Genomic DNA, 16,521 nt, shown 5'->3' on the forward strand with positions numbered 1-16,521 from the left:
GACTTAAACGTCCTTTTAAGTTTTTCCCTTCTCGTGATATTTTCAAGCATTTAGCCTACTCATATTGCATTCATTCATGAATAAAGAACCCCCTTTGAAGATTATTCTACGACGTTACCGGCAGTAGAAGATTGAATCGCGATTCAAACACCATCTGCTAACTGAAAATATGCCCCCCAAAACGTAAATAAGCTTGACATTTATTTAGTGGAAAATCGCTCATTCATAAAAAGCTCACTGGTAGCGACCATTGTCAGTAACAACGCAAAATGCGATATAGCCCTGTGTGGAGAAGCTGCCCCGGTAAATTGTACTACTACGGTACAGTACTAGACTACTGCTGTGTTCGTCTTGGTAGCGATTGCGTTGGTTGAATTGGATTTAACGTTCCGTTGTACGGTTTAGGCTGAAATTAATTATTTTCATGAACAGATTGACAACGTTTAGACTGTGGCAATGAAGTTCAGGTTAGTAGTTAGATAGACTTTTGATTTAAGTAAGGAGAGTGCCGAACATGTTCTGTCGCTGTTTGACTTCCTAAACAGCTGTGTAGTGTAGATGTTTTTGTAGTGTGTCTCGCTAAGCTACAGCGTTGCAGTGAGCTACACTGGTTTGAAACGACAGGTAATGGTAATTTCACCAACAAATCGTTTACTAATGTCAGAATAAATCCTACAACGAAAATGTATATGTGAGGAATGTTTATTTTAACGATTGAAAACAGATAACGCTACATCATAGACCACTGTAGTATGTGTTGCCCGGGCAACACAGGCTAATGTCATGATGCTAATACTTCAGTGAAATAGTAGACTACTGTTTCCGAAAGTAGATGTACTTCCTTAATAATATCAGCTTATATTGTACATTACACATCACAATTGTGTGTCATATCACAAAGTAAAATGAGTACATAGTTATCACCCTGGCCTCTTTTCTTGTGGCGTTTCTGCAGCTGCCTTGCAGTAAAGCTATAGTTAGCCTGGCTATCCCCCAAGTTAACAGATGCGAAACGAATGTTCTGCCAAAGGTAGTCACGCGTGTTTTCGTGACGTTAGTGACGTAGTGACGTTAGTAACGTCAGTGACTGTGGCTAGCAAATTAGCCACCGTTAGCTTCACTTTTCGCCACAAAAACTTAACTTCAGCCTAAACCATGCAACGGAACGTAAATTCCAATAGAAGCAACTCAATCGCTACCAAGACGAAACTTTTGACACCTACTTTGTCTATGTAGGCCAAATATTGACTGAGTTTTAGGGGGGCAAAAAGAATAATAATAATAATAATATATATGTGAGAGAACAAAGGTTGTGCCCTTGCCGAAGGCAAAGCACACCCAATAATATATATGTGAGAGAACAAAGGTTGTGCTCTCGCCGAAGGCTTGAGCACACCCAATTAGAATTTATTTGTTCAATGAGTGAAACATACAGATGCATATAAATGAAATGTTCCCCTGAGCTGTAACAGTAAAAATGGACACCAGAGACGGCAGACAATGAGCTCTCCAACTAGGCTACTTCTAACACATTAGCTACCATTTCACCAAAATACCATCATTCTACACCGAGTAGCCTAATGTCAACTTAGCGGTTTGCACTAACTCATAGCAGAGATACCTCTGGAAAAGTTATCTAGTATAATTATAACAAGCACACAGAACTGAGTGAGGAACTGCTGGCGGCGGTGGATGGTCCATGTGCGACCGGAGGATGAACGGCCGGAGGGTCGATGCTCGGTACGGCTCCGCGCTGCAAGAGAAGCCGTGTGTTGGTGAACCCCGTCTGTCTCTGGTCCATGTTAAAACTGTCCGCTGTGAAATGGTCAGTGCAGAGGCGGCTGTTGGAGTTTATCCGAAGCTTTCCATGAGCGTGACTCTTCACAACATCTATCCACCTATTTTTCCTTTCATTATCAATAGGGAACTTAAATGGCGTTGCAGCGCAGCTGGAGTTCTTGCAACCAGGGAAGATGCAGTTGCGGGTGGTGGGAGACATCCTGAAGCTAGCTAGCTAGCTAGCTGATATAAGCTACAATAACAGTACAGCAGGAGGAGCCATTCAGTGATCTGACGTATATAGGGCGAAATGACGTAGATAGGGCATTTTTTGGCTCCGCCCATTAAAACCTGATCTGACAACGGAGGAGAAACTGTTCTTCGGTTTAACTCCACATTTCAGGGTGACAAAGTTTTAGCGCTTTGCACATGCTTTCAGGAACTCATTTCACACGTATATAATGTACTTAGAAGCAAAACATGGAATTTACTTTACAGGATCTTTAATGTAAGTAATGATGCAATCACAAGATACACAATGAAAACAACACAAGATGTTTGTAATCTAGTACAATGAATCAGTCGATGATGCAACAGCAGTCTCACAGAAACAGAGTCTCAGAATAGAACAAACAAAGGCATTTGTTGAGAAAGTGGTCATGACAGAGATCAGAGAGAGTCCTGCCCACACCAAGTTCATGGTGGCACAAGGTGGGCAGTCCAAGGATCTGGTGATGTTCGGAGAGGGAGGGGGCGGAGAAGACCCACAGGTCTGAGGTAATCCAAGGGAGGGGGGCTCCAGGGAAGGGAGTAGATCGCCCCAAGGTCCTTATGGCGTGCAGGGAGATGGGAGCTGCGCCTCCAAGGAAGGGGGGGGTCGTGTCTCCAGGAGAAGGGGTGAGCCAGATCATGCCAGGGTCAATGATGTATCGGGGACGGTGGGGCAGGGTCTCCAACGGGATGCAGGTGGGGCAGGGTCTCCAAGGGGAGGGATAGTTTGAAAGGGGGGACAGGGGCAGGGTCTCCAAGGGAATGTGACCTCAGAACAGAGTATATCCAAAGGTGGTCAGTCCGGCTGATCTGACCCGTCCTCAAGCAGAGAAGAGTTACTGTCCCAACATTACCTTATCTCCCAAGTTGACATTTTTACTCCCAAGCGCTGAGAGGCCCTATTGTGGTCCCTGCGGTCCCTGAGCATCACAAACTCGCCTCCCAAAACAGTCTGCCTGACATCGGCATTCTTGCCCACACACCAAAGTTACAATTTAGCATGATCTTACTTTACACAGATACATTTCAGCACGACCTTACTTGCACAGAAAGCATCCTGTTGCATGATCTCATATGTTCTTTATTAAATCAATTGATCACAATTGGATACATGTTTTAGTATAGAGCATTACATAATATATGTGTATATATGTATATAAGGTAGTGATTGGTATAGCAGCATTGATTAGCAGTATGTTATCATTCCTTCACAAATCCCTCCTTTGACACCACTACGTGGTGTCAACATTAAAACTGGATATTTTAAAGTTTCAAAGGATCCCTCCTTTCACACCCTCTAAAAGGGTGTGACAACCAACACAAATTTAAAATATCCCAGTCAAGCAGTAAAGGTTTGAGGATACCAGAAATGAATCAGTTGTTAACTAGGTTAAACATACGTATAAGGTCATGGTATCAAAACACTTTAAGCAATGAAACCAAAATACAGTCAAACTAGATGTTAAAACCCACACAGGTGCAAAATTGAATATTTTGAAGTTTTCATGGAATCCCTCCTTTCTCACCCTTTAAAGGGTGTGACAACAAACACAAAATTTAAAATATTGTAACCAACAGACCCCGAACAGGCCCTCGTGTGAGCAAACAATGGATGTTAGTTCTGATGAGCGATAACTGAATCAAACACCTCTGTCAGTCAGAGTATAGAAAGATATTTTAAAATTCTCTAGAATCCCTCCTTTCACACCCTTTAAAGGGTGTGACAACAAAGATACAATTTTAAAATATCTCTATGATCAGGCAGTTCACTGAATTTACATAATTACAGATAGTGAAAATGAAAGGTAATAAAGGGGATATTTTCAGTTCAAATAAATCCCTCCTTTCACACCCTCTAAAAGGGTGTGACAACAAACACAAATTAAAAAATATCCCATTACTGAACACAATGCAACAATACTAATAATAAGACTATGCAGCGTTATGGCCAAGTGGTGTGGACACACTGGACACAGTGGGAAAACCCTAATGATGTTTACATTTAGTCATTTAGCAGACGCACTTATCCAGAGCGACTTACAGTAAGTACGGGGACATTCCCCCGAGGCAAGTAGAGTGAAGTCCTCGCCCAAGGACACAACGTCAGTTTGCATGACCTGGATTCGAACTGGCAACCTTCGGATTACTAGCCCGATTCCCTCACCGCTCAGCCAACTGACTGTTATAAGGGTAAACCCACTGTCACTCCGCAGAGTGGACATTCGACATCCATGTACCCACGGCAGACCTGGACATACTCACAGGTCCCCTTCACCACATACATACAACTTTAGCCAAGATTTTAAAAGATTCAAAACATATAGAAATAACAAAAGAAATTAGACAGGATATTTTAAAGTTAGAATCCCTCCTTTCACACCCTCTAAAGGGTGTGACAACAAACACAAATTTAAAATATAGCTGCAAGCAGCAATGGCGGATTCCTCCTAACATTGCGAACCATTGAAAAATGTATATTCTTCACAAATTGTCACTGTATAGAAACATCCATGCTGTAGACTTACCAATGGGATACCAAATCTGAAATGCAATACCATCAAGATCCACAAGGGCTTTTATTTCAAGCCAAGGAATGAAGGGAGGGGGCTTCGTGAGCCTACCCATTCCAGAAAGCCTTGTATCTTTGTGTATCAGGGCGTGGCCTGTAGCGTCACTTATGGGTGATATTGGGCCATTTGTGGTGTGGTAGTTACTCTTGGCCTATACTATCAATGTTTCAGGATTTTGAGAACTTTTTACCATTGCATACAAAATTGGAAATGCAATACCATCAAGATCCACATGGGCCTTTGCTAAAGACCAAGCAATGAGTGGGGGCTTGGTCAGCCCACAATTGCCTGAAATGTTGTGTATGCGTCTCGCCAAGCTTGCGCGTGTGTCAAGGGAAAGGCTGAGTGTGTGAGAATGTGGAGCGCGCGCGCTGAGGGTCAGGGGAGACATTTCATTGGAAATTTCCAATTAACAATTAGCCAAGCATGCATTTTTCAAATATTCACCAAAATTCTACTTTTCATCTTACAGTCAACTTTTTCTGAGATTTGTGTTCTAAACATTCTCAAGAGTCTTTATGAACATGTGATTGAATCAGATTTTTTTGACTGGTGGATGTGTAAAGCATTATTTTAGCGTTAGAAATAAATTAGATTTCCTTTAGTTCAATCATTTTTAAGATATTAATTTGCCTTCTCACATGGGAACATGATGTAGTGTCTTCCACGTGACACACCAAGTTTGGTGTTGATATTTCAAAGATTTGCTGAGATTTGATCCAACTTCCTGTTTGGTTGCTTTGTTGACGATTTTGATTGGCTGTACCAGACAAACGGTTTTGAAATTCAAAAATCTGTTGAAGAATTCAGTGAGGGTTGCTCTGATGATGATACCTGCCAGTTCTGGGGAAGATTGGACAACAATTGTAGGAGAAGTAGCGAAAAAACGTGTTTCCTAAATCTTTATTGTATTGTCCTCATGAGAAATAAGGCATATCTAATGAATTTCAGAATTTTGGGACAAATGGGATGCAAATGTCATCACTTTGTAAATGGACAATTGGGGCGTGGCCGTAGTGCCACCTATGGATAATGGTGCGTCATTTGTGGTGTGGTAGTTACTCCTGGCCTATACTATCAATGTTTCAGGATTTTGAGAACTTTTTCTAAAATGCATTACCATCAAGATCCAGAAGGGCGTTCACTTCAAGCCAAGGAATGAGTGGGGGCTTGGTCAGCCCACAATTGCCTGAAATGTTGGTATGCGTCTCGCCTAGCTTGCGCGTGTGTCAAGGGAAAGGCTGAGTGTGTGAGAATGTGGAGCGCGCGCACTGAGGAGCAGGGGAGACATTTCATTGGAAATTTCATTAGCAATTAGCCAAGCATGCATGTTTCAAATGTAGCGGGGTTTGTTCGTTTAAAGATAGAAATACTTAATTTATCATAAAGTCTCGGTGCACCACCCTAATATTGGTTTAGGACATTAGGGAATCCTATGTTTAATATGTAATAATCAGTCTCATCTTTAGGAATGAATTTGTTCTAAGTGTAGAGCCAATCGTAACATCAGTGAACACGCACGTCAAAATATCTTTACAATGAATTTATTCAAGTAAGGTAAACAGATCTTATGAACAAGTTAGATTATGGGTTTGATATGAGAGGTTGGTTTCAATGAACAGAATGAAATGGTCTAACTTAAAGAAAGACAGAAATTGTACAGTCAATGATTACATCCTTAAAAATCATAAACAGAGCTCACGCCAATGCCATGTCGAGGAGGAAAGAGCGTTAGCCATAGTTACGTTTGATCAGGGGTTGATCAATGATGTTGAGGGCGGTTTGCGCCAAAGGTCCATTTGAAGAATCTGAAGTCACAGCGCGGCTGCGCTGGGACATGTGACTGAGTCTGCGGGATCTCAGTGAAGTCGCATTTGAAATTGCGTTTTTGGTTCTTCTGTTGAAACGTCCAGATAGTGACGCATTCACTATGAAGTTGAATCTCAGGAGAAGCTTGGCGACGTCCTTTGGAACGTCAATCCTGATGGCGTTCATGCCATAGTCGGTTTCGCTGGAGTCAGAGATTGATGGTCATCTTAGGGCTTTATACAGTTCGAGAGAGGACCCGTCTGGGGTCAGATGTGGATTGGGGGAAGCTGGGTTCTCAACTCCCCCCTCCTTCCTTCACACCTACCAAAGGTGTGATCTGATCTCTGGCTGGTTCATTCGATGGTTCAAATATTGTTATGGACATCTTGGTACAGTTACAAAATATAGTTGAATGATTGTTTTATTATGATAGCTTCGTGTAGATACCAAGAATGACGTGGTTATCTTCCAGGAAGAAGGAGTTGTTACTAGAATCAAGATTTCAGTGAACACAACATTAAAACAAAGTAACACATAACACAAATATCCCTCTCATAATTCTCCACATTGTACTCTTGTGGTAAAGGTGAAGTCTCAAGAACTTTCCTAAAAATTTCTGATCAAGGTATGTTCTTTGTTCAAATCGCCACCGAAACGGATAGCAAATGGTCGCTGGAGACGTGTTGTCTAAATCAGGCCCTTTGAAGCTTGCAAGCTAGCAGGAGGGCTGATTAGGTAGATTGGGGAGGTCCCCGTCCCCCCCAATTCTATGGTTCCTTTGCATCGGGGTTTGGTGGGTAATCAGCATACTGAGGGTGTCACAAGGGCTGATTAGGTTTGTCTGATGTGATTGAATCACTCTTCAGGTGTGGCAAGATGTTGGCTCTGTGTGGTCTTGCGGACCTCATTACACAAATATTCACCAAAATTCAACTTTTCATCTTACAGTCAACTTTTTCTGAGATTTGTGTACTAAACATTCTCAAGAGTCTTCATGAACTTGTGATTGAATCAGAGTTTTTTGACTGGCGGATGTGTAAAGCATTATTTTAGCGTTAGAAATAAATTAGATTTCCTTTATTTCAATCATTTTTTAAGATATTAATTTGCCTTCTCACATGGGAACATGATGTAGGGGCTTTCACGTGACACACCAAGTTTGGTGTTTGAACCAAAGATTTGCTGAGATTTGGGGTTGAGGTTGTTGGGGTTGAGGTTGTTGGGGTTGTTGGGGTTGTGGCAGTTGGGGTCGTACTTCCACTGCCATCATCTGCGTCTTAGTAGCTTTCCTCTTCTCATTGGCTAGGTCGTGTCTATCTGCGACCCGACCCTTCAGGAGCTGTCTGTTCATTTCACTGTCTTTCTGACATACTTCTTTTTCTGCCTTTTAATGCTTCTTCTGGTAATGTATAAGGTAGTTTGTCCATTTAGCCACAGGTTTGTATGTCAGTCCCACCACATCCTCGAGTCCGTCTCGGACGGCCTTCGGGAGTGCTCTTAGTACCGCAGACTTCCAAAACAATAATTGGCCTTTGGTGATATCGTGGCGTTCTCCAGTTCCTTCCAACCACACATCTTCAGCTCTTCTGAGGAATGCATGCATCTTCTCTCCTTGCTCCATTTCCAAGCTGTCCAGGGCTGCTAAGCTCTGCTCTTGTGGGTAGATGTCTCTTACAGAATCCCAATACCTTCCTCTGACGTTGTTGAACAGTTCTCTATCGTCTTTTCCCTCGCATCTAGCCTTGTGGTCGATAGCTTGAACCTTCACTTGCCCATCCAGTCGTAAGATGATGGCTCGGATGTCTCCCAGTGACAGGCGGTCTTGTGCCGTCAGCTTCTCGAAGGCCCTTATCCAACGGGCTCCTCCGGCCGACAGTGGAGGAAGTACAGTGACTACCTCGTTCATGTCTCTATGGCTCCATGGCTCATACCGGGCTGCCCCGCCTGCATCTATCAGCAGTGGGCCCTAGAACTGGCTGTTGTCGGTCCGCCCTCTGATGTAGGCCTGGTGTGACTTGGTGCGGGCAGAAATTCCTCTTTGATCTACTTCCATTTCTTTTCCTGTTATTATTACAGAATCTGTCTTTTCCTGGCGGTTTTTCCTCTGACTCCGCTTGTATCTTTCCTCTTCTTCAAGTCTTTCCAGTCTTTCTTCTGATGAAGAAAGTGTTTGTCCGTCTCTTCATAAACGGAGTGACTAAGTTCAGTTGAGTTCTGGATTTTAATACGTATTTATCAATCTGCAGATTGGGAGAGAAAACCAGTCTTCTGACCATAAATGACAACACAACACCAAGCTTAGGTCTCAACCAGGTCTCTCTCAGCTCCGAAAGCCGGAGGACCATCTTTTATAGGGCACAGGAATGTAAACATAGATAGTGACAGTCAGGCAGTAATGACGTTACAACAGTCTCAGAGAAAAAGATTCACTGCTCCCAACACATGACAACTCTCACACTAGAGAGTTCATAGTTGGAGCTCTCCTTGTAGTCATGACAAGGACCGTTTAGCCAGTACTTTCTCCTGACCCCGAACATCTATTAACCTGACACATAGACACAATATACTGTTATTAATAGCAAGCTTACATGATAAACGTACTAACTAGTATCCAATGACTAGTTCTATTGATTAGTGATTAATGTAAGCACACAGGAAATCCCAATTTCTTCCACACTTCCAGCACCCTCCGTTCTTCTTCTGGGATTTCTTCCCACTCCCCTTCAATCAGGCTATTCTGGTCAAATGCATAGCCTGCATAGCCAGTTCGTTTGGGAATGCTGGACTGGAACAGGCGCTCTTTCATCATGCTTATCTGAGTTTTGGTGATCCTGTCTCCCAACCTTGATGCCATTTCTGTCAGTTTCTCCACTGAGAGATCGTCTGGGATGTCCGTATGTTTTTCGTTGAGTTCTAGTTTTCCTGACTTGACCTCGAACACTGGGGCTTGGGTAAATGGATTGTTGGGGTTGTGTGAATAAGGTTGGGAATAAGGTGGGGGAGCTGTTGGAGTCTCTGTGACGTCTGGATACAACTTCTTTTCATTTTTATTTTGGGGAGCTATTGGAGTTATTGACTCTGTGATGTCTGGGTACAATTTCTTTTCACTTGTTCTTGGCGGCAGGTGGGTTGTTGTTGGTTGATTGTCTGAGATGGTCAACATCATTATTAATTCTGTTGCCCTTGCATATTTCAGATTAGCTTGTTCATAAGCCCGCTTGCTTCCTCCTATCTTGTGGCTGCCTGTCTTTTCCCATTCATTTTTCTTGGTTATCATTTCTTGTTTCTCAAATACGGTTATTTTCTTCCTGTCATCCAATGTTACTTCCGTTACATCGATATTCTGAATTAGTCCCCTTCTTGCGTTTCTCCTCTATCTCTTTCATGGAATTAGTTGCCTCCAGCCTTCTCCACATCACATCCTTTACTGCCTTCATGGTGGCTGGTCTGGACGTCATCCTTGGAGGTTTCTCCTCTTCTCCCGGTGTTTCTGGATTTTGTTATGTCTTCTGGGTCAATTGTGTCACTTGATTCAGTCAAGTCAATGATGTCTTCAGGGTTGATGGTGTCTCTGGATACAGTCAAGTCAATCACTCTGGATACAGTCAAGTCAGGTTTGTTGATGTCTCTGGATACAGTCAGATCAGGCTTGTTGATGTCTCTGGATACAGTCAGGTCAGGCTTGTTGATGTCTCTGGATACAGTCAAGTCAGGCTTGTTGCTCTGGATACAGTCAAGTCAGCGATGTCTTCAGGGTCAATGATGAACTCTGCTGTGACCCAGTTGATTGTCTCGCCTTTGGCTGTCTTTTGTTGCAGGTATTGTTCCAACGTTGGTGGTTCAAAGATTGTATCCACGTATTTTGAAATTGCGCGCATGTGGAGCTTCTCCAAGATTGGCTGCAAGTGTGAAGGTTCGACTAGAATGTGTGATGCCAACTTCTCAATATACTCTGCTTGTGCTGGATACTGTTCTTTTATTTCCTCCTTGTTTATGCACTGTAGCGATCCTGCAAACACAAGTTTGTATTCTTCCTCAGTTAATGCCACTCTTCTGTTGGTTGTGGGGTCTTTTTTACCGCTGCCTTCTTTAACCCTTGTGTTATCTTCGGGTCATTCTGACCCATCAGTCATTGTGACCCACCGTCGTATTGCGACAAATTTACCTCATACAAAAACAGTGAAGCATTTTCTTTTAACTGTCGGGCTGTCTCAGACCCCCCATATTGGATTGGTTAAAAGAAAATTATTTTTATTTGTTTTTGTATTGGGTAAAATTGGGTAAACACAACGATGGTTCGTTATGAACCTTTGGGTCATGTGACCCGAAGGCATCACGAGGGTTAAACCCTGTATGTGGGTTGACTGTGTATTTGGTCTGCCACCAGTCTAGTATTTTATAACCTGGCCTTAATTCAACGTGCGATGGACGCTAATCCATTTGTCCTCCCCTTAAAGACACACAAGCATACTTTTACTGTACTCATTCACCTAAATTGCTACTCTGAGGAGCAGACCGTATCCCCACTCCAAAGATGATGCCAGTAGTCCGGGGATCAGGATTTAAAAAGGTATTATTTTATTACGTATTAAAAGGAAAGTATTAGATATCAGGTCGCCTCGAGGGCTCTTCCAAATCAAATCAACAAATCAACATTTATTTGAATAGCCCTTTTTACACACCATACCTCCTACTCTTGCAGGAGGTATGGTGACCTGGGTCAGCTCGTGGCCACAGGTACTTGCCTCCTCCAGCAGGGGGGATCCGGAGACTGCTCAAGTAGACCATCAAAGAGACTGGTTATTGGCGCACACTGGGCATGGTCTTGTCACTTACGCAGGCTACATGCAACCGCCACCCGGAGCTATAGTGCGACTTAAATAGTGCATAATCTGTAAACTTTCAAAACCCCGGAATATGGGCACTCGTGGACTCACGTGTACCAGTGAAGTGAAACCGTGGAGAAATTTCAAGCTCAGTGTGCAAGTGGGCAGCACGCTCCACGATCCAACTGGGTAGGATTCACAGTACCCGGTTCTGGCGAATGTTGGTCTCCGTGAGCACTGTTTCACAGTCTCTTGCTCATCTAGGACGGGGCGCCTTCCTCTCCCAGTCTTGCTTTTCCCAGTCCTCTCCTCTTCCAGTCCTCTCCTCTTCCAGACCTCTCGCTTTCCAGTCCCGCGCTCATTGACTGACGGTAACCTGTGTTTAAAAACGCTCCCACTCCCCCGGTTAATTGCGGGCAGCTGGATGCTTCCCTGCTGCACACCTGCAGCTAGTTTGTCTAAAACAGTACTGAATGTGGTCACCCCGTGACAATATTATAAGTAATTTTATTATATTAACAGTAAGAGCGTTCTGATTGGTTAATGGGTAGTCATGCCAACAGATTATTATTGCCCTGCTCTGACGTCATCTTCAAAATGAGCGATATCGAGGAGTCAGCTGAGTTTTACTATCCAGACTATACTGAAGACATCAACAGCAACGAAGACATAGTTAACTTTCTAAAAGAGTTGTTATTTGTGTTGGAATTAAAGCCATTTTAGCAGAACTGTGTTGTCCGCTTTCTATCAAAAGTAATTGGTTGCTCGGCAACACCTGAAACACACCATGAGAAGACTTAAGAGCTAGCTACAATTAGCCTACCATATTAACTACTTACTAACCTCGACCGTTCCGATATTTCCCGGCATGACCTCACTCTTGGTTAATAAGTAGTTAGTAATATACTTTATTATATGGCAACGACAGTACGAGCGTTCTGATTGGCTAATGGGTTGTCATGCCAGCCGCGTATTGACCCTCTTACTGTTGGTAGAGGGAGAGGGTTATATAGCAGTAGCATACCAGTGCCATTCTCACTGGGTGAACATCATAAGACAACGCTAGATGTAGATTCTGAGAACAGTTCTCTTAGAGGTGAGATGTCATGAACCCTCAATGGCCAACCTGTAACTGAGACCCATCCTTCACCGAGTACCAGCACATCTGTCCCACACCCTTCCCCTCCCCTTGAGTAAGTAAGACTGGCTGACCAGATGAGCACTATCGTGCAGAAGATTGGACAGCAGATAGTGTTATGACACCTCAACACACCTGGCCCTTCAACTACTGCATATACCGGTCACTATGAAACAGGCATGAAAACAGGCCCCTCCCCCAGTCACACTATGGATCTCTCCCACGTCCAACTGGTCACTCAGGGCAGAGTCAAGGACCCACCTGTGTTTCGAGGGGAGAGTTCGGATACATTGTCTGTTGGCGAATGGGAGGAATCAATGGAAACTTACATCAGGAAGAGCGGTGTTCAGCAGGAGAATCAAGCGGAGGAAATTCTCATCCACCTGAGAGGCAGAGCTATGGATGTTGTCAGGTTTGGGATTATAAACAGAGAAGTTGATGTCCAGCATAACCCACAGGCCATCTATGGGCTTCTTCGCAAACATTTCAGCTCTAGCCATTTCTCCTCTGTCCCTCTATTTGACTTTTATTTCACCTTGCCAAAAGAACAAGAAGATTCATATGAATACTGGCTGGGACTCAACCGAGCGGCTGATGTTGCTGCAAGCTGTCTTAACCCTTGTGCTGCCTTCGGGACACATGACCCAAAGTTTCATAACGAACCATCGTTGTGTTTACCCAATTTTACCCAATGCAAAAACAAATAAAAATAATTTTCTTTTAACCGTTGCAATGTGGGGGGTCTGAGACAGCCCAATGCTTAAAAGAAAACACTTCACTTTGTTTTTGTATGCGGTAAAGTTGTCACAATACGACGGTGGGTCACAATGACTGATGGGTCAGAATGACCCGAAGATAACACAAGGGTTAAACAGCAGGGGAAAGTGTTTGATAGTCCCAGTGTAGAATTCACACGTATGTTCATCAGACACTGCTCCTGTAGAGATTTAGCTCTTATCTTCAAGACCAAGACAATTGATAAATGGTCAGCTTGTGAGGTTCAGGAGGTGCTGGACGAACACCAGTTGGAGAAGGGTGTTAAGTCTTATGCTGAAAGGGGTGGGATAATCAATGTAAATAGAGTTGAGCTAAACCCTAATGCTAATCCAACTTCAGACCTTCCTACACAGGAGCCAGCCATGAGTCATGACCACCCCACTCTAGAGAGGTTGATTGGCATGCTTGAGAAAGTGCTGCTTCAAGGCCCAGGTAATGCCCGAGCCAATAGACAGCCACCTACCACCGATGGGGTCCCTAGAATTGAGGGCTTAACTGGAAAGCCATGCTCTGTATGTAAGGACAGCTCCCACTCTGCCCTCACACACTGCCGGGAGAACAGGCTGTGTTTCCTATATCACTCTCCTGGACATTCTTCACGCAACTGCCCGGAAGGGGGACGCCCTCCTTTTGGTCAGCAGGGAAACTGAATGATTTGCGTGTAGGGGAGGACAGCGCAGATCCTAAGAGTGAGCCTCCCACCTTGGATTTGACATAAATAGATGATCTTGAAACATTGTATGATACCTACAGCAACATGGTGGCACCTGAAAAAACATTGATTATGCAAGGTCTGCATAGACTGACAGCCTTTTCTACACAGACGTGACAACTGGTAATGGAGATGTTCTCAGAGCATTAGCGGACAGTGGATCTATGGCATGCACTTTGAGTGAGGCAGTTGACACAAACTTAGCCAGTCTACCCCTAACATCGTTAAGAATTCAGCTGAAGGCTATGTAATTGTTGGTTGTGGCGGTCACCTTGTCACACCTTCTGCCATGTATGACCTCACTGTATCAGTCTATGGCTGTAGAGTGATCGTTCCAGTCCTAGTAGTGCCAGGCCAGACCAATGAGATGATTCTTGGCAGCAACGCCATAAAGTGGCTCATTTCACAAATGAGAAAGGCTGTTAATGACCAAAATATCACATCTTCAGTGAACAGTGACCACAACAATGAATTACTCCATTTAATGTCACAGTTGTCTGGCTCGGATGAATGGGAAGTCAGGGCAAAGCCAACCTGCATCAGCACAGCTAAACTTAAAAGAGCGGTCGTTCTGGAAGAGTTGTTACTTGCTTGTCAGGAGATGGATGGGTTCCAGTTAAAATAGTAAGTCCCACAGAAAAGTCACTAACCCTGAAAAGAAATGCAAAGGTTGCAGATGTATCCCCTTGTCTTTCTGTGCAGGACTTACCTGAGCCGGACTACATCTAGTCAAACGCACAGTGCACACAGAGCCCGTCCTCTCCTCCAAGGACGGAAGAGGAGATATCACTCAACTTCAGGGATTTGGACCTCTCATCCTGTGAAGTCTCCCTCGAATGGAAAGATAAACTCTCGCGGATCATTGAGCAGTATGAATCTGTCTTCTCGGAACACAAAATGGACTGTGGTGAGGCGGTGGATTTTGTCCACAGGATACGCCTGCTGGATGACAAGCCCTTCAGACTACCATATAGGCGAGTACCACCATGTCATTATGACAAGCTTCGGACTGCTCTAAATGAGATGGAAGAATTGGGAATAATTCGTAAATCTCAGAGCGATTATTCTACCCCCCTCATCTTCGTTGTCAAGCCAAACGGTGATCTCCGCATCTGCAACGACTTCAGATGGTTGAATGCAAGAACAGTGAAAGATGCACATCCGTTGCCTCATCAGATGGACGTCCTTGCTGCACTCGGTGGCAATCGGTCTTTGTCAGTCACGTGGGTTTGTTGTGTGTGACGTCACCGCGCCGCCATTTTCCAGGTACAGCTGACCTGCAGTCGATGAGAACGGATGAGAATTTACTCAAGATAATATGCCATTAAATCGCAAAAATGGAGAAGCACAAGAAAACGGAGAAAAGCCCATACTGCGACAAACTCAACCAAAATGCCAGGGACCTTCATGTCGAAAAATTGGCATCGATTCAAGACACAGATCCATACAAGCTGACTGCAGTAAGATGGAGTGCTGACCCCATTGCTACCTATATCCTCATACCTGGATATAGTGAACTGTCTTGTTTATGGTATAAGCGCGTATACCAGTGAACAATTTAAAAACTATAAATCCCTTGCAGCACACGGACATTTCAGCAATGGCTGGGTACAGGATTTACACACATTCCGACACAATGACTGCGACAACACAGAAGTAACGGCTAAGGTAAGACTTTGTGTAATGATGATGATGATGTCATGTTAACTGTGTATCATCAGTGTCTGATTAAGGATGGTTTGTTTAGTTAGCAAGTTGTTAATTATTGTCCTCCATCTGCCTCTGTGTTGTCTACAGGTCTTTCACTCACAACGCCTAAATGACACCCCACTCAAGCCCTGGGCCATCATCAGCTCATCAGGGGCCATATCTTCTGGTCACTGCACATGTATGGCAGGAATTGCTAAAACATGCACATATGTTGCAGCTTTGCTTTTCAAGTTGGAAGCAGTTGTCAGATGCAGAGAGACAACAACAGTGACTGGTCAACCTGCATACTGGATGATACCAAGTAACATCACAAAAGTGAGAGCAGAGGCAGGACACAGAATCGACTCCACCTCTCCAAAAGCTAAAAGAAAGGCTCTTAATAGTCTTATGGATGGTGAGGTAGCGAGCATACCTTCAGTGTCGCTACACAAGAGCAGTGGGAAGCGTATCTTGCACAACTGCAGAAATCTCCAAAAGCTGCGATTCTCTCAACTTTGCCTGGTTATTGTGATGCTTTTGCAGACCCAGTAAAGCCGTTCTCAGCACCAGGTTCACTTCGCAGTCTACGTGACAAAAAATTGGATGGCAGTGAACTGTCTGTCTTGCGCCAGTACTGCAAAACCTTAGCAAGTAAGGTCAATATTACACCTGAGCAGGCTCAGGTGTAATATTACTACTGCATGTACGTATATGTGAGAGAACAATAGTTGTGCTCGCCGAAGGCATGAGCACACCCAATTACAGTTGAAATTACTTTAGAAAAAATCACTGTTGACGGCTGGCTGGGACTAACGTATAGCAAACTGCAACTTCCGCTACTCACCAGAAGTTGCACCATAATCATTTCTACAGTAGACCCCCTGAGAATAAGGTGGATACATTTTCCCAAAACTTACGCATTTAGCTTATCGGCAATTTTTTGCCAAGCTG

The sequence above is a fragment of the Osmerus mordax genome, chromosome 14 (assembly GCF_038355195.1).
Source record: "Osmerus mordax isolate fOsmMor3 chromosome 14, fOsmMor3.pri, whole genome shotgun sequence".
NCBI classification, from domain to species: Eukaryota; Metazoa; Chordata; class Actinopteri; order Osmeriformes; family Osmeridae; genus Osmerus; species Osmerus mordax.